Raw genomic sequence first — 20,123 nt, 5'->3', positions numbered from 1 at the left:
TATATAACCAAATCTCTCCTTCTGCGCTAAATTACAATACTCACTAGAATTAACACTAAAATACTTTTAAAGTTGGCAGCCTGATTCAACTAAGGTCCTTGTTAGGAGGAACTGAGTATAAGGATGTATATCAATAGATGAAATGGCGCCAAGGGGTCGTGTCAACACCCAATATTAAACTAAACACTTAGTCAGTTTGAAATATAATGATAACATGTTCCATAAAAAATTTATTAAAACATAAAAACAATACGAGTTTCAGTGGTTTATACAGAAAATAAGAATTTACTCACCGGTAATTCTATTTCTCATAGTCCGTAGTGGATGCTGGGCACTCCGTAAGGACCATGGGGATTAGCGGCTCTGCAGGAGACTGGGCACAACTATAAAGAAAGCTTTTAGACTACTGGTGTGCACTGGCTCCTCCCACTAAGACCCTCCTCCAGACTTCAGTTAGGATACTGTGCCCGGAAGAGCTGACACAATAAGGAAGGATTTTGAATCCCGGGTAAGACTCATACCAGCCACACCAATCACACCGTATAACTCGTGATACAATACCCAGTTAACAGCATGATAACAACTGAGCCTCTCAACAGATGGCTCAACAATAACCCTTTAGTTAAGCAATAACTATATACAAGTATTGCAGACAATCCGCACTTGGGATGGGCGCCCAGCATCCACTACGGACTATGAGAAATAGAATTACCGGTGAGTAAATTCTTATTTTCTCTAACGTCCTAAGTGGATGCTGGGGACTCCGTAAGGACCATGGGGATTATACCAAAGCTCCCAAACGGGCGGGAGAGTGCGGATGACTCTGCAGCACCGGATGAGCAAACTCAAGGTCCTCCTCAGCCAGGGTGTCAAACTTGTAGAATTTAGCAAACGTGTTTGACCCCGACCAAGTAGCTGCTCGGCAAAGTTGAAGAGCCGAGACCCCTCGGGCAGCCGCCCAAGGAGAGCCCACCTTACTCGCGGATCGGGCTTTTACTGATTTAGGATGCGGCAGTCCAGCCGCAGAATGTGCAAGCTGAATCGTACTACAGATCCAGCGAGCAATAGTCTGCTTTGAAGCAGGTGCACCCAACTTGTTGGGCGCATACAGGATAAAGAGCGAGTCAGTCTTTCTGACTCCAGCTGTCCTGGAAACATAGATTTTTAGGGCCTTGACTACATCCAACAACTTGGAAGCCTCCAAGTCATTTGTAGCTGCAGGCACCACGATAGGTTGGTTCAGATGAAAAGCTGATACCACTTTGGGGAGAGACTGGGGACGAGTCCTCAATTCTGCCCTATCCATATGGAAAATCAGATAAGGGCTTTTACATGACAAAGCTCCCAATTCTGATACACGCCTGGCCGAAGCCAAGGCCAACAACATGACCACTTTCCACGTGAGATATTTCAAATCCACGGTTTTCAGTGGTTCAAACCAATGTGACTTTAAGAAATCCAACACCACGTTGAGATCCCAAGGTGCCACTGGAGGCACAAAAGGGGGCTGAATATGCAGCACTCCCTTAACAAAAGTCTGAACTTCAGGTAGCGAAGCCAGTTCTCTCTGGAAGAAAATCGATAGAGCCGAAATCTGGACCTTAATGGAACCCAATTTAAGGCCCATAGTCACCCCTGGCTGTAGGAAGTGCAGGAAACGGCCCAGCTGAAATTCTTCCGTTGGGGCCTTCCTGGCCTCACACCACGCAACATATTTTCGCCATATGCGGTGATAATGGTTTGCGGTTACTTCTTTCCTAGCTTTAATCAGCGTAGGAATGACTTCCTCCGGAATGCCCTTTTCCTTCAGGATCCGGTGTTCAACCACCATTCCCTGTCTTGGAACAGACAGGGCCCCTGCTGCAGCAGGTCTTGTCTGAGCGGTAGAGGCCATGGGTCCTCTGACATCATTTCTTGAAGTTCCGGGTACCACGCTCTTCTTGGCCAATCCGGAACAATGAGTATAGTTCTTACTCCTCTTCTCCTTATTATCCTCAGTACCTTTGGTATGAGAGGAAGAGGAGGGAACACATAAACCGATCGGTACACCCACGGTGTTACCAGAGCGTCCACAGCTATCGCCTGCGGGTCTCTCGACCTGGCGCAATATTTTTCTAGCTTTTTGTTTAGGCGAGACGCCATCATGTCCACCTGTGGCTTTTCCCACCGGTTTACAATCATTTGAAAGACTTCTGGATGAAGTCCCCACTCTCCCGGGTGGAGGTCGTGCCTGCTGAGGAAGTCTGCTTCCCAGTTGTCCACTCCCGGAATGAACACTGCTGACAGTGATAACACGTGATTTTCCGCCCATCGGAGAATCCTTGTGGCTTCTGCCATCGCCGTCCTGCTTCTCGTGCCGCCCTGTCGATTTACATGGGCGACCGCCGTGATGTTGTCTGATTGGATCAGTACCGGCTGGTTTTGAAGCAGGGGTTTTGCCTGACTTAGGGCATTGTAAATGGCCCTCAGTTCCAGAATATTTATGTGCAGGGAAGTCTCCTGACTTGACCATAGTCCTTGGAAGTTTCTTCCCTGTGTGACTGCTCCCCAGCCTCGAAGGCTGGCATCCGTGGTCACCAGGACCCAGTCCTGTATGCCGAATCTGCGGCCCTCTTGAAGATGAGCACTCTGCAGCCACCACAGCAGAGACACCCGTGTCCTCGGAGACAGGGTTATCAGACGATGCATCTGAAGATGCGATCCGGACCACTTGTCCAACAGGTCCCACTGAAAGGTTCTTGCATGAAACCTGCCGAATGGAATTGCTTTGTAGGAAGCTACCATTTTTCCCAGGATCCGCGTGCAGTGATGCACCGACACCTGTTTTGGTTTTAGGAGGCCTCTGACTAGAGATGACAGCTCCTTGGCCTTCTCCTCCGGGAGAAACACTTTTCTCTGTTCTGTGTCCAGAACCATCCCTAGGAACAGCAGGCGTGTCGTAGGGACCAGCTGTGACTTTGGAATGTTTAGAATCCAGCTGTGCTGTTGTAGCACTTCCCGAGATAGTGCTACCCCTACCAACAACTGCTCTCTGGCCCTCGCCTTTATCAGGAGATCGTCCAAGTACGGGATAATTAAAACTCCCTTCTTTCGAAGGAGTATCATTTTAGAGCCCCTGATGGCTTTTGAGACGCCTGGGCAGGCACAGGCTGAGAAGCCGGCTGTCCCACATTTGGTATGTCGTCAAACCTTTTATGTAAGGAGTCGACACGATCACGTAATTCCTTCCGCAGCACCATCCACTCAGGTGTCGTCCCCGCAGGGGGTGACATCACATTTACAGGCATCTGCTCCGCCTCCACATAAGCCTCCTCATCAAACATGTCGACACAGCCGTACCGACACACCGCAAACACACAGGGAATGCTCTGACAGAGGACAGGACCCCACAAAGCCCTTTGGGGAGACAGAGAGAGAGTATGCCAGCACACACCAGAGCGCTATATAACACTGGGATGCCACTATCAATGAGTGTTTTCCCTTATAGCTGCTTTTTTATATATATCTTATATATATATTATCTATACTGCGCCTAAATTTAGTGCCCCCCCCCTCTCTTTTTTACCCTTCTGTAGCGTTCAGACTGCAGGGGAGAGCCAGGGAGCTTCCTTCCAGCGGAACTGTGAGGGAAAAATGGCGCCAGTGTGCTGAGGGAGAAGCCCCGCCCCCTTTTCGGCTGACTTTCTCCCGCTTTTTCTGGAATACTGGCAGGGGTAATTTTACATCTATATAGCCTCTAGGACTGTATATGATGTATATTTGCCAGCCAAGGTGTCATATATTGCCCTCAGGGCGCCCCCCCCCAGCACCCTGCACCCATCAGTGACCGGAGTGTGAGGTGTACATGAGGAGCAATGGCGCACAGCTGCAGTGCTGTGCGCTACCTTGGTGAAGACCGAAGTCTTCTGCCGCCGATTTTCCGGACCTCTTCATTGCTTCTGGCTCTGTAAGGGGGACGGCGGCGCGGCTCCGGGAACGAACACCAAGGTCGGGTCCTGAGGTCGATCCCTCTGGAGCTAATGGTGTCCAGTAGCCTAAGAAGCCCAAACTACCACCTGTTAGGTAGGTTCGCTTCTTCTCCACTTAGTCCCTCGCTGCAGTGAGTCTGTTGCCAGCAGATCTCACTGTAAAATAAAAAACCCAAATATACTTTCTTTCTAGGTGCTCAGGAGAGCCCCTAGTGTGCATCCAGCTCAGCCGGGCACAAGAATTTAACTGAAGTCTGGAGGAGGGTCTTAGTGGGAGGAGCCAGTGCACTCCAGTAGTCTAAAAGCTTTCTTTATAGTTGTGCCCAGTCTCCTGCGGAGCCGCTAATCCCCATGGTCCTTACGGAGTCCCCAGCATCCACTTAGGACGTTAGAGAAAAAATATATTATTCCACACTTCTAGCAACACAACTTCAAGCGTTGAAGACAATTCGCTAGAGTCTCATCCTTCTTAATGTTGTTTCGGAGATAGCATCATAACAAAGATAAACCAACGCGTTTCGTCTTTCTCAAGACTTCATCAGGGGTACATCTCAATTAATTGGAAAGAAATTAAAAGAATGACATGACTTGACAACTCTTTCGTGTGTGCTTGGTGGAAAAACCCATATACCACTGGGACTTTATTTAGGGCAATCAGCCAGGCCTTATAGTAAGGCTACTTGCAAATGAGAAGTCAGATACTTGGATACAATGGAAAACCTTTTAGAAAAGGAACCTTCTGTAGATCCACACTAGAAGCCCAGTTTCTGCGAAAAGATTTCACAGATACTGGGCTTCTAGTGTGGATCTACAGAAGGTTCCTGTATATATACGCCAAAGACCGGCACTCCCGACACTCCAATAATATAGACTGGTGCCTTCACATATACCACGGTATATCCATATACACTTGCTGGTGTGGCACTTGGCTTATAAAAGTAGTTAGCAGACCAAAGTGGCTATAACAATGTTTCAGTGCTTTATTGCACTATCGTCAGGTAATCGATATCCTGACGATAGTGCAATAAAGCACTGAAACATTGTTATAGCTACTTTGGTCTGCTAGCTACTTTTTTAAGCGGAGTGGTGCACCAGCAAGTGTATATATATATATATATATGCTCCACCAGACTCCCACACTTGCACCAATGTTCTGCGGCCAGAAATCCTGCGTTTGCCCCTGAGTTGCAATCTAGCCGTGCAAACCTCAGTGTGACGACCTGTGGGTTCCACAAAATAAAGATCATTAGTTCCTTGCAGAGAACCTTGGAAAAGACCAAGTGGTCATGTAGGGCTCAGTTCAGGACGTTTATTTTTCTGATAAAAATGCAATTTGAATGTAACCCTGCAATTCAGCAAAGGGTTAACAGAGACGATAACACAATTAGCTTCTCTATTCATAGTTTTGCTGAATATTGCTCAGTGGGGATCAATCTCTTGATGTCTATTGTGATTTAACATTTTATGCTATTCATCAAGCATCAAAATGTTAAACTTCCTGATAAAACTTTACTTTATGTAACGCCATTTCAGAATGGCGTTATCTAAAGAAAATCCATAAATCTGACGAAAAATGCAGGGACAGAGGGACATTTTTCCATTTGTACAGTATGCTCAGCTCCAGCCTCTCAAAAGCTTCTAAATTAATTAAAATGTGTACAGTATGTAGACTTTATATTAGCCTGTATACATTTTTAAATTATTTATGTGGCATATATATATATAAATTTTATACAAATATGTATACAGGCTAACATAAAGCCTAAATACACATTTTAATCGATGTAGGAGCTTTTGGGAGGCTGGAGCTGGGTTTACAAATGCCAATGCAAATAGGAGACTATTCACTGTTAAGTAAGAGCATGACTGAGCATGCGCAGAACCAAAAATAGAAGGTTTTGTTTTCGGATTTCCAAAAACAAAGCCTTCTAGAGCTTCACAGGAACAGCGTGTTATCACAACTGCTGTTTCTTTTAAGTTTATTACTGAATAACTGAGAAAAAATAAATAAATAAAAACATTTTTATTGTGTCGATATTAGAGATGTGTGCTGGACCATTTTTGCTGGATTTGGATTTGGCACTGATTCATCTTCCGACTTTGGCTTTGGATTTTCCAAAAATTGACAACAAAAAAAAGCTACAATCACATAATCTGGGCCTTTTGTTGTTCCTAGAGTATCATTAACATTAATTGCCAGTCATTTCTACTCAATTTTGACAACCTCACAGTTCACAATATTGTTTACACTAGAGATGTGCACCAGACATTTTTCGGGTTTTGTGTTTTGGTTTTGGATTCGGACGCGTTTTGGCAAAACCTCCCTGAAATTTTTTTGTCGGATTCGGGTGTGTTTTGGATTCAGGTGTTTTTTTTTTCAAAAACCCCTCAAAAACAGCTTAAATCATAGAATTTGGGGATAATTTTGAGCCTATAGTATAATTAACCTCAATAACCACAATTTCCATTCATTTCCAGTCTATTCGGAACACCTCACACCTCACAATACTATTTTTAGTCCTAAAATTTGCACCGAGGTCGCTGGATGACTAAGCAAAGCGACCCAAGAGGGCGGCACAAACACCTGGCCCATCTAGGAGTGGCACTGCAGTGTCAGACAGGATGGCACTTAAAAAAATTGTCCCCAAACAGCACATGATGCAAAGAAAAGAGAAAAAGAGGTGCACTGTGGTCGCTGGACGGCTAAGCTAAGCTAAGCGACACAAACACCTCAATATCACAGGAATTATTCATTCTATCCAATGGTATTATTGGTCCAAATCACTGGAAGAAAATGACAAAATCACTGGAATTATTCGTTCTAATCAATGGTATTATTGAAACAAACCACCAGGTCGGCGCACAATATCAGTGATGTTGATAAGAAACAATTTATTACTGATATTGTGCGCCGACCTGGTGGTTTGTTTCAGTTGTTTCATTTTAAGGAGGCCGGCTACCTCCTTACCAGGTGGCTGCCATTATCATGGTTATATTTGCACGTCCCTGCTCAGCGCCTACAAACCCTTTTTTTTTTTTGTTGTTTGTATTTTCAATGGTATTATTGGTCCAAATCACTGGAGGAAAATGACAAAATCATTGGAATTATTTGTTCTAATCAATGGTATTATTGGGCCAAATCACTGGAAGAAAATGGAATGGATGGATACTTGCAGTGACACAGAGCTGCAAGATACAGCAATGGCCTACTGTACAACTATATACTGTTAGTTACCAAAATGCTGCACTGTAATACTAGAAGCTATAGAAAAGTATATATATTATTGTATATATCAGTACAGACAGAGCGGTGTAACTGTGACACATGTGTCCTGACAAGCAGTATAGAAGCTATAGAAAAGTATATATAATATTACTGTATATCAGTACAGAGCGGTGTTACTGTGACACATGTGTCCTGACAAGCAGTATAGAAGCTATAGAAAAATATATATATTATTGTATATATCAGTACAGAGCGGTGTAACTGTGACCCATGTGTCCTGACAAGCAGTGTAGAAGCTATAGAAAAGTATATATAATATTACTGTATATCAGTACAGAGCGGTGTAACTGTGACCCATGTGTCCTGACAAGCAGTATAGAAGCTATAGAAAATAAGAAAAGTATATATATTATTGTATATATCAGTACAGAGCGGTGTAACTGTGACCCATGTGTCCTGACAAGCAGTATAGAAGCTATAGAAAAATATATATATTATTGTATATATCAGTACAGAGCGGTGTAACTGTGACCCATGTGTCCTGACAAGCAGTGTAGAAGCTATAGAAAAGTATATATAATATTACTGTATATCAGTACAGAGCGGTGTAACTGTGACACATGTGTCCTGACAAGCAGTATAGAAGCTATAGAAAATAAGAAAAGTATATATATTATTGTATATATCAGTACAAACAGAGCAGTGTAACTGTGACCCATGTGTCCTGACAAGCAGTATAGAAGCTATAGAAAAGTATATATATTATTGTATATATCAGTACAGAGCGGTGTAACTGTGACCCATGTGTCCTGACAAGCAGTGTAGAAGCTATAGAAAAGTATATATAATATTACTGTATATCAGTACAGAGCGGTGTAACTGTGACACATGTGTCCTGACAAGCAGTATAGAAGCTATAGAAAATAAGAAAAGTATATATATTATTGTATATATAAGTACAAACAGAGCAGTGTAACTGTGACCCATGTGTCCTGACAAGCAGTATAGAAGCTATAGAAAAGTATATATATTATTGTATATATCAGTACAGAGCGGTGTAACTGTGACCCATGTGTCCTGACAAGCAGTGTAGAAGCTATAGAAAAGTATATATAATATTACTGTATATCAGTACAGAGCGGTGTAACTGTGACACATGTGTCCTGACAAGCAGTATAGAAGCTATAGAAAATAAGAAAAGTATATATATTATTGTATATATCAGTACAGACAGAGCGGTGTAACTGTGACACATGTGTCCTGACAAGCAGTATAGAAACTATAGAAAAGTATATATAATATTACTGTATATCAGTACAGAGCTGTGCAACTGTGGCCCATGTGTCCTGACAAGCAGTATAGAAGCTATAGAAAAGTATATATAATATTACTGTATATCAGTACAGAGCAGTGTAACTGTGACACATGTGTCCTGACAAGCAGTATAGAAGCTAAAGAAAATAAGAAAAGTATATATATTATTGTATATATCAGTACAGACAGAGTGGTGTAACTGTGACCCATGTGTCCTGACAAGCAGTATAGAAGCTATAGAAAAGTATATATAATATTACTGTATATCAGTACAGAGCGGTGTTACTGTGACACATGTGTCCTGACAAGCAGTATAGAAGCTATAGAAAAGTATATATATTATTGTATATATCAGTACAGAGCTGTGTAACTGTGACCCATGTGTGTCCTGACAAGCAGTATAGAAGCTATAGAAAAGTATATATTATATACTGGTGGTCCCCAGTCCCCACAATGCAGCACACTGATTAGATATTTGCAGCACACTGAGCACAGATATGGAGCATTTTCAGGCAGAGAACGTAGATATTTTCAGCACACTGAGCACAGATTATTTGCAGCACACTGAGCACAGATATTTTCAGCACACTGAGCACAGATATTTTCAGCACACTGAGCACAGATTATGGAGCTTTTCAGGGAGAGAACGCGGCCACGTCCTCTCCGTTCAATCTCCAAAGCACGAGTGAAAATGGCGGCGACGCGCGGCTCCTTATATAGAATACAAATCTAGCGAGAATCCGACAGCGGGATGATGACGTTCGGGCGCGTTCTGGTTAACCGAGCAAGGCGGGAAGATCCGAGGCTGCCTTGGAACCGTGTAAAATGGGTGAAGTTCGGGGGGGTTCGGATCCCGAGGAACTGAACCCGCTCATCTCTAGTTTACACCAATAGTGGCCAAAGGCTGCAGCGAGCTGGCTGGTTACTAAGCGACAAAGCAGTGGCACAAACAAATGGCAGTTTGTAGCACATCTAGGAAACAATAGAAAAATAAATAAATATATATATATATATATATATATATATATATATATATAGCAGGAGGGTGTCCGCACTCACATCTTTACTAGGTCAGCATATAGGGTGCTCCACTTAAAGTAACCAAGCATTGTGTTGGTCCCAAATACTAAATAGCAATAACATAGTTGATGTTTCGACCCTGTAGGGTCATTGTGAAGACACGACATCAATCAGCACAGTGCCGCACTCAGAGGTAGTGCCCACTTGCTGGATTCCTACCTACAATATAAATAAATATATATAAATATATAAATATTTTCCTTCTGCTTTTTAACTTGCATCTAGTTTCAAGCTGTGTGGGCTTATAGATGCACTTGAACAAAGTGCACTAAGGTACAACATGCCAAACAGCCCCTATACACAGTCACTATACAGAGCACAGCTTCTTGTGAGTCTGGAGTCTCAGCACAGCCAATACAGAAGAGTATAGCGCAGCATTCAGCAGCATGCAGTGTGCCCCCTATACACAGTCACTTTAGTATGCAGCCCAGCCACTGGTAAGCCCAGAGTCTCAGCACAGCCAATTCAGCAGAGTAAGGCGCAGCATTCAGCAACATGCAGTGTGGCCCCTATACATAGTCACTTTTAAGCATAGCCACTTGTGGACACAGCACAGTCAATAGTATACAGCTGAGAATAGCGCAGCATAAAACAGCGTGCAGTCTGTCCCCGATACACAGTCACTTTTAAGCATAGCCACTTGTGGACACAGCATAGCCAATAGTATACAACAAAGTATAGCACAGCAGCATACAGTGTGCCCCATATACACAAAGCACAGCCACTTGTGGACACAGCACAACCAGCCAATACAGCATTCAGCAATCGGTTGCTCAATATGTCAGGTCAGGCATCACAACTGGGCGGTCCCTGCAGCCAGTGTATGGGCTGTCAGCAGGTCACATATATACGCAGCCAGACATGCCGATACTGTATAACCGCAATATATATATTGGCATTGGTTGTGCTGCAGGGCCAATGCAAAATTGTATGTCTGTGATTGACGTTTTCGTTCACAGACATATCAGGTTTACACACCCACCGATGACCTACAGATACAGTATATCATTCTAATGTGTGTGTATGCAGCATCAGTCTGTAGCAGAGGCTTAAAATATTTACATGTCATGTTCCTATAGCTTACAAAGACAACATTTAATGCAGGGAATCGGTTAATGCATTAAGATGTACGCTGGACCATTTTTTATGGTTTTGGTTCTGATTTGTCGTCCGGTTACTAAGCAACATAGCAGCGGAACAAACACATGGCAGTTTATAAGCACATCTACAGATGTTGCCATGCTCATTGTGGCTACAGTACATCTAGGCGCATTTGCACCTGGTTTGCTGTGACCGCATGCCCACCTAAGACATGTGCGCACCTTAGATATGCATGTCCCCCATTCGCATAGATTCTTAGCCACGCTGGGAGTGCCCGTAAAAGGCAGATGTAGCCATGGTGAGCGTGGTTACATTTGTATGAACCATTGCCACACAGCAGAAATGAAAAATAGTGCAAGATGGAATTGTCCTTGGGCCCTCCCACACACCCTTATGTTGGATATTAAAAAGAACATGCACACTTTAACAAACTAAACACTTCAGCGACAGAAACTGACACTTTTGTGGCTGAAGTGCTAGGTTTGTTTGGGCCCCCACAAAACAAGCTATCAATGGGCTTAATGCAGCTAAGCTAATAACTCTGCAGTGGCAGATGTCATCATCACTAGCATCCTCATCAGTACACAATATCAATTCAAGCCCACTGAAATCCACCATTACAGAATTCTCTGTACTTTGATTTAATTGCTGGCAAAGGTCTTCCCCATGGAATTTGTAGTTAATTTTGATGAACATCATCTTTTCCACATTTTGAGGAAGTAGCCTCCTACACCAATCACTGAAAAGGTTCTCGGCTGTGCTGAAAACTCTCTCTTAGTACACACTGGAGGGTGGGCAGCTTAAGTAATACAAAACCAGTTTGTACAAGAGCCTCCAAATTACCTTTTATTTTCCTTCCAGTAGTCAAAAGAAGTCTGTAAAATCCCTGTTTGTATGCTGTCATTAAAATAACCCTCCACCATTCTTTGGATGGTGATGGTATTAGATGTAGTTATAGTAAAAGTGTCACTAGTTTTGGGAAATTCTTTTAAACCTGAAAAGATGTCAAAATGTTGTGTTAACTCCTTTCCATCACAACTGGGTCTTTTGGGAAAGCTGCGTTTTTTCCTGGCAGCAGTTGCTGGAGAAACTAAAGGAGGAGACGTTATAGTTCCATGTGTCACTTCAGCTGCCAACCTGCTCACCAGGAGCTCTTTGCATCTCTTAAATTTTGGTCCGTTGGAAAGAAGGACATGATGGGGGTGATTCCGAGTTGTTCGCTCGCTAGCTGCTTTTAGCAGCATTGCACACACTAAGCCGCCGCCCTCTAGGAGTGTATCTTAGCTTAGCAGAATTGCGAACGAAAGATTAGCAGAATTGCGAATAGAAAATTCTTAGCAGTTTCTGAGTAGCTCGAGACTTACTCACAAATAGCGATCAGTTCAGTAAGTTTCGTTCCTGGTTTGACGTCACACACACGCCCATCGTTCGGCCAGCCACTCCCCCGTTTCTCCAGACATACCGTGTTTTTCCCTGGCACGCCTGCGTTTTTCCGCACACTCCCAGAAAACGGCCAGTTTCCGCCCAGAAACACCCACTTCCTGTCAATCACACTATGATCACTTCAACGATTAAAAATCTTTGTTCGGGCGTGAGTAAATCTACTAAGTTTTGTGTTAAAATACTAACCGCATGCACACTGCGAACCATGCGCATGCGCATTTTTGCCTTAATCGCTCCGTTGCGAAAATCGGCAACGAGCGAACAACTCGGAATGACCCCTGATGTACGACTTATACCTACAAATATGTGAACATACACCTTTTCCTAAAGTCTAACCATACAGTATGGAATGATTTGGCACACCATTGACTCTTTGACTTAGCCATGCCTTGTGTTTTTTCTTAAAATTTGTTACTTTAATTTGCTACTTTATACAAATCCTTTTGCATGTATATGTGATCCTCGTCACAATATATGCAGAGAATTTCTATGTGCATAAAGAACCAATAGTTATTTTTAGGATTATTCTAAGTGCCAAACATTCTATGTAGGATCATGCTGAGCACCAATACTTCTGTTTAGGATTATTTACATCAATAGTTATTTTGGGGATGATTAACTGCAAGTGTATGCAGGGATTTCAGAGTTCTAATAAAGGGCAACAAACTTAATGGAACAGAGCATTAAACCTTGACTTTATACTTCTGATTACACGGTAAAGGTAGCAGACAGTTAAGATGTAATTAAGCATTTGTGGATTTACACTAAAGAACACTGTTTAATAGAAACTCCAAATTAGCATGGGGTGGGATCCGGTCTCTAAGTCGACAGTAACTAGGTTGACAGGGTGTCTAGGTCGACAGGGTCTTTAGTTCGACAGGGTCTAGGTCGACAGGTCAAAATGTCAACATGAGTTTTTTTTTTAAAATAATATTTTTTTGAACCTTTTCATACTTAACGATCCACGTGGACTACGATTGGAACAGTAATCTGTGCCGAGCGAAGCAGTAGTGGAGCGAAGGCACCATGCCCGAAGCATGGCGAGCGAAGCGAGCCATGCGAGGGGACGCGGTGCACTAATTGGGGTTCCCGGTCACTCTACGAAGAAAACGACACCGAAATAACATCAAAAACTCATGTCGACCTTTTGACCTGTCGACCTAGAACATGTAGACCTAAAGACCCTGTCGACCTAGACACCCTGTCGACCTAGTTACTGTCGACCAATAGTGGTCGACATAGACATGTCGACCTAGTTACTGTCGACCTTCAATACCACACCCCTTGGGGTATCTTGTAATGTACACCTCATATCTGGCTCCACTAAAGGTCATCTCAGAGACTGTAGGTTCATACTGTACATACTGTATGATGAGTATTTTACAGAACAGAGGACAGAGAAGGTACAGAGTTAGCGCAGTGTCTTTACCACCCCTCCCATCCATACTCTTATCATCTGTTTCTTTGCATTTGTCCACAGAAGTGACATCTCTTATAGCGGAAATAGAAGGCAGAACACATTAATAATACACACCTACAGTAATCAGACTGGATATTAACAAGGGGGAATTTATTAAGATGCCGTTAAATTGACCCTTTCCATGTATTAGTGTTGTTCTAGATAGGTAATTGTTTGCATAAAATATAATTTGGAATCAGAGATATTGTCTCAATGAAAATATTAAAAATTATTTCTTTTAACCATAATGAATAGTATAGCTTTATATTTTATGGTAAGGATTAGACAAAATTGTTTGACTATACGAGTTAAATGTGTATATGATTTAGGAAATTATGTTTTGCATAGGTCTGCATATAGCGATATATAAGTGTTTGACTGTAAGAGTCATTGGGGGTCATTCCGAGTTGTTCGCTCGCTATCAGTTTTTAGCAGCCGTGCAAACGCATAGTCGCCGCCCACGGGGGAGTGTATTTTCGCTTTGCAGGAGTGCGAACGCCTGTGCAGCAGAACGCCTGCAAACACATTTTGTTCAAAACAAGACCAGCCCTGTAGTTACTTATCCTGTGCGATGATTGCTGCAACGAGTGACACGGTAATGACGTCAGATACCCGCCCAGCAAACGCCCGGCCACGCCTGTGTTTTTCCAAACACCCCCAGAAAACGGTCACTTGACACCCACTTTCTGTCAATCTTCTTGCAACCGCCAGTGCGACTGAAAGCGTCACTAGAACCTGTGCAAAACCACGATGCTCGATGTACCCGTATGTCACGCGTGCGCATTGCGGTGCATACGCATGCGCAGATTTGCCATTTTTTTAACTGATCGCTGCGCCGCAAAAAAACAGCAGCGAGCGATCAACTTGGAATGACCCCCATTGTGTAGGAAACAGGTTCATACTGCTTAAGCCATCCATCAAACAATGACAGTCCTACAGAAGTCTTTTCTGCTTAAATTCCCCAAACACCCTTTACATCAGGTGAGCTCCACATGTTATAATGAGCCATGGATCTGCCAAGCGCAATAAAGGGCATTTTTCCCTTCCGCACAATTACGCATATCCTTACTAAGTAAATGATTGATGTCTGATACAGGTTATAGTAAATACAATTTGCTCCTGGTTTGCTGTGACTGCATGCACAGTAAGCATGTTATGTCTGGCTAATTAATGAGTAATATTCAGAATGTATAAAATAAGGTATTTTCATTTAAGTTTTTGTATTACTCACATCCATAGCACAGCATAGCAGATGACCTGCCATCAGGTATACTCTGAACTGATTTTAAACCATAAATGAAGATGGGTATGTGATCTAGAACTCTCTTGGGCATTGGGGTCCACAGGTGTGTGCGTGTTTGCTATGCATACAGTTAGATCAGAATCAAGCTTGAGAATACCTGTGACAATTAAAGTCAGAACAGTAAACAGTAAGTACATTACTTGATACCAAGAGATCACATCTATTGATAAAATGAGGTCTGAAGCACCCCAGACAAAACAGAATCTGATGGGGACAGAACAAGCCAAGTTGGGCATGACACGTTTTAGGACACCTTGGAATGTAAATAGAAAACCTATAATTACCTATTACATTGAAAACACTACAAGAATAAACCAGCCAAATGGTCAGTTAGGTATAAATATACATGATGCTATGCTAGTTAGTGAGAGTCAGAAGATGAAGGAAGCCAGGAGAAGTCAGAGGGCCAGAAGGTGAAGTAAGCAGAAGGAAATGAAGCCAAGGCTGGAGGAGAAAGATGCACAAACATAAAAAGATTGATCCTTAGGAAGGTAACTATGAATAATAAACTTGCTAGTATACAATTTATGTAATTGTCTACGTTTGTTAAATTGATTCATGCTGTTTTGTGTTCTGTAATTAAGGAAGCATAAATATAATTAGTATATATATCACTACTGTGTATATCTTATTCTGTATAAGTTGATTTGCCTGTGAATAAACAATTAGATGATAAGAGCTGTAATTCCATGTCTGAACTCACTTTGGAATCATAATTTAAAAAATTCATACTTTATTTATGAGAACTGCATATATGTATCAGCCACCTAGTTTGTAAGCCTGACATAATATAGTTGCAGATATATATATGACAAATGTATAGAGATGAGCGGGTTCGGTTCCCTAAGAACCAAACCCCCCCGAACGTCACTACCTGAGCCCGGATCTGAGTCTGGCTCTGGTTTTCCCGCCTAATTCGGAAACCAGTACAAGGCAAAACGTCATCATCCCGCAGTCGGATTCTCGTGGGTTTTGGATTCCATATAAGGTGCCGCCATTTTCACTCTGGCATTGGAGAGTGTAGCAAGAGGACGTGTCTCCGTCCTCAGTGTCTGTGTGGGAGGAAAAGTGGGGTGGCGATTCCACTGCTGTCTTGTGCTGCTCAGTCCAATGTAGTGTCTTATGCTGCATCAGTCCAGGCACAGCGGTAGTGTCCTCTGCTGCCATATGTCCAGTGCTGCTGTATAAGTCCAGTCCAGTGGTGCAGTGTTGTCCTGCATCAGTCCAGTGGTGGTGTCACGGTGCTGCTGTATAAGTCCAGTGACACTGCCGTATAAGTCCAGTGATACTGCCATATAAATCCAGTGGTACTGCCATATAAATCCACTGGTACTGGCGTATAAGTCCAGTCCAGTGAAACTGCCGTATAAGTCCAATGATACTGCCGTATAAATCCAGTGATACTGCATATAAATCCAGTGGTACTGCCGTATAAATCCAGTGGTACTGCCGTATAAATCCAGTCCAGTGATACTGCCGTATAAATCCAGTGGTACTGGCGTATAAATCCAGTCGTGATACTGCCGTATAAATCCAGTGATACTGCCGTATATGTCCAGTGGTACTGCCGAATATATCCAGTGGTACTGCCGTATAAATCCAGTGGTACTGCCGCATAAATCCAGTGGTACTGCCGCATAAATCCAGTCCAGTGATACTGCTGTATATATGTCCAGTGGTACTGCCATATAAATCCAGTCCAATGATACTGCCGTATATGTCCAGTGGTACTGCCGTATATGTCCAGTGACACTGCCGTATAAATCCAGTGGTATTGCCATATATATCCAGTGGTTCTGTCGTATAAATCCAGTTCAGTGGTTCTGCCGTATAAGTCCAGTGATACTGCTGTATATGTCCAGTGGTACTGCCTTATATGTCCAGTGGTACTGCCGTATATGTCCAGTGGTACTGCCGTATATGTCCAGTGGTACTGCCGTATATATCCAGTGGTACTGCCATATAAATCCAGTCCAGTGATACTGCCGTATATGTCCAGTGGTACTGCCGTATAAATCCAGTGGTACTGCCGTATAAGTCCAGGCCAGTGATACTGGCGTATAAATCCAGTGGTACTGGCGTATAAATCCAGTCCAGTGATACTGCCGTATAAATCCAGTGATACTGCTGTATATGTCCAGTGGTACTGCCGTATATATCCAGTGGTACTGCCGCATAAATCCAGTGGTACTGCCGCATAAATCCAGTCCAGTGATACTGCTGTATATATGTCCAGTGGTACTGCCGTATATGTCCAGTGGTACTGCCATATAAATCAAGTCCAATGATACTGACGTATTTGTCCAGTGGTACTGCCGTATATGTCCAGTGACACTGCCGTATAAATCCAGTGGTATTGCCGTATAAATCCAGTGGTTCTGTCGTATAAATCCAGTTCAGTGGTTCTGCTGTATATGTCCAGTGGTACTGCCGTATATGTCCAGTGGTACTGCCGTATATATGTCCCGTGGTACTGCCGTATATATCCAGTGGTACTGCCATATAAATCCAGTCCAGTGATACGGCCGTATAAATCCAGTGATACTGCTGTATAAATCCAGTGGTACTGCCGTATAAGTCCAGTGGTACTGCCGTATAAGTCCAGTGGTACTGGCGTATAAGTCTAGTCCAGTGATACTGCCATATATATGTCCAGTGATACTGCCGTATAAATCCTGTCCAGTGATACTGCCGTATAAGTACAGTGATATGTCAAGTGGTACTGCCGTATATGTACAGTGGTACTGCCGTATAAATCCAGTGGTACTGCCGTATAAATCTAGTGGTACTGCCGTATAAATCCAGTGGTACTGCCGTATAAATCCAGTGGTACTGCCGTATAAATCCAATGATACTACTGTATATATGTCCAGTGGTACTGCCGTATAAATCCAGTGGTACTGCCATATAAATCCAGTCCAGTGATACTGCTGTATATGTCCAGTGGTACTGCCGTATATATCCAGTGACACTGCCAAATAAATCCAGTGGTATTGCTGTAGAAATACAGTGGTTCTGCCGTATAAATCCAGTTCAGTGGTTCTACCGTATAAGTCCAGTGATACTGCTGTATATGTCCAGTGGTACTGCCGTATATGTCCAGTGGTACTGCCATATAAATCCAGTGGTACTGCCATATAAATCCAGTGGTACTGGCTAATAAATCCAGTCCAGTGATACTGCCGTATATGTCCAGTGGTACTGCCGTATATGTCCAGTGGTACTGCCGTATATGTCCAGTGGTACTGCCATATAAATCCAGTGATACTGCCGTATTAGCCCAGTGGTACTGCCGTAAAGTCCAGTGGTACTGCCGTATATGTCCAGTGATTCTGCCATATAAATCCAGTGATACTGCCGTAATAGCCCAGTGGTACTGCCGTAATAGCCAAGTGGTATTGCCGTATAAGTCCAGTCCAATGATACTGCCGTATATTTGTCCAGTGGTACTGCCATATAAATCCAGTGGTACTGACATATAATTCCAGTGATACTGCCGTATATGTCCAGGGATACTGCCGTATATGTCCAATGGTACTGCCGTATAATTCCAGTGATACTGCTGTATATGTCCAGTGATACTGCTGAATAATCCAGTGATACTGCCGTATATGTCCAGTGGTACTGCCGTATAAAGCCAGTGGTACTGACATACATGGATACATCTGTTTAATTCCAGTGATACTGCCATATATGTCCAGTGGTACTGCCATATAATTCCAGTGATACTGCCGTAAATGTCCAGTGGTACTGCTGTATAAATCCAGTGGTACTGGCATATAAATACTGTCAGGTGGTACTGCCGTATAAATCCAGTCCAGTGGTGTTGCCATATAAGTTCAATGGTGCTGTCCTGTGCTGTATAATATTTACTCCAAATAAAAGGGTTATTAATATTTAATCCAAATAATGTTTACAGGGTTTGCCCTGTGTGGTGTAGAGGTACGCTCTCCTTTGCTGTATTTTGTTTTATAACTCCAGAAAAATAATGGAGAACAAAAATTGAGGATAAAATAAGGAAAGATCAAGAACCACTTCCTCCTATTGCTGCTGCTGGGAGTCGATCGTCATCCAAGAGGGGAAGTCAGAAGACCACTTGTACTACTTCAACTAAGCAAATGACTGTCCAACAGTCCTTTGCGAGGAAGATTAAATATGACAGCAGTCACCCTGTTGCAAAGCGGATAACTGAGGCCTTGACAGCTATGTTGGTGTTAGACGTGCATCCGGTATCCGCCATTAGTGCAGTGGGACTGCAGTGCCAACCCTAGATGGGCCAGATGTTTGTGCCGCACACTTGTGTCGCTTAGCTTAGTCATACAGCTACCTCATTGCACCTCTTTTACTTCTTTGCACGATGTGCTGTTTTGGGACTATTTTTTTTAAGTGCCATCCTGTCTGACACTGCAGTGCCACTCCTAGATGGGCCAGGTGTTTGTGCCGCTTAGCTTAGTCAGACAGCTACCTCATTGCACCTCTTTTTCTTCTTTGCATGATGTGCTGTTTTTGGCCTAGTTTTTGAAAAGTGCCATCCTGTCTGACACTGCAGTGCCACTCCTAGATGGGCCAGGTGTTTGTGCCGCTTAGCTTAGTCAGACAGCTACCTCATTGCACCTCTTTTTCTTCTTTGCATGATGTGCTGTTTTTGGCCTAGTTTTTGAATAATGCCATTCTGTCTGACACTGCAGTGCCACTCCTAGATGGGCCAGGTGTTTGTGCTGCAAACTTGTGTCGCTTAGCCATCCAGCTACCTCATTGCACCTCTTTTTCTTCTTTGTATCATGTGCTGTTTGGGACCTATCTTTTAAATCTGCCATCCTGTCTGACACTGCAGTGCCACTCCTAGATGGGCCAAGTGTTTGCGCTGCACACTTGTGATGCTTAGCTTAGTCAGACAGCTACCTCATTGCACCTCTTTTTCTTCTTTGCATGATGTGCTGTTTTTGGCCTAGTTTTTTTGAATAGTGCCATCCTGTCTGCCACTGCAGTGCCACTCCTAGATGGACCAGTTGTTTGTGCTGCACACTTGTGTCACTTAGCTTAGCCATCCAGCTTAGCCATCCAGCTACCTCATTTCTTCTTTGCATGATGTGCTTTTTGGGGCCTATTTTTTAAATCTGCCATCCTGTCTGCCACTGCAGTGCCACTCCTAAATGGGCCAGGTGTTTGTGCCACACACTTGTGTCGCTTAGTTTAGTCATACAGCCACCTCGGTGCAAACTTTTAGCC

This window comes from Pseudophryne corroboree, chromosome 10, assembly GCF_028390025.1.
Source record: "Pseudophryne corroboree isolate aPseCor3 chromosome 10, aPseCor3.hap2, whole genome shotgun sequence".
Classification (NCBI taxonomy): Eukaryota; Metazoa; Chordata; class Amphibia; order Anura; family Myobatrachidae; genus Pseudophryne; species Pseudophryne corroboree.
This window is presented reverse-complemented; position numbering follows the sequence as displayed.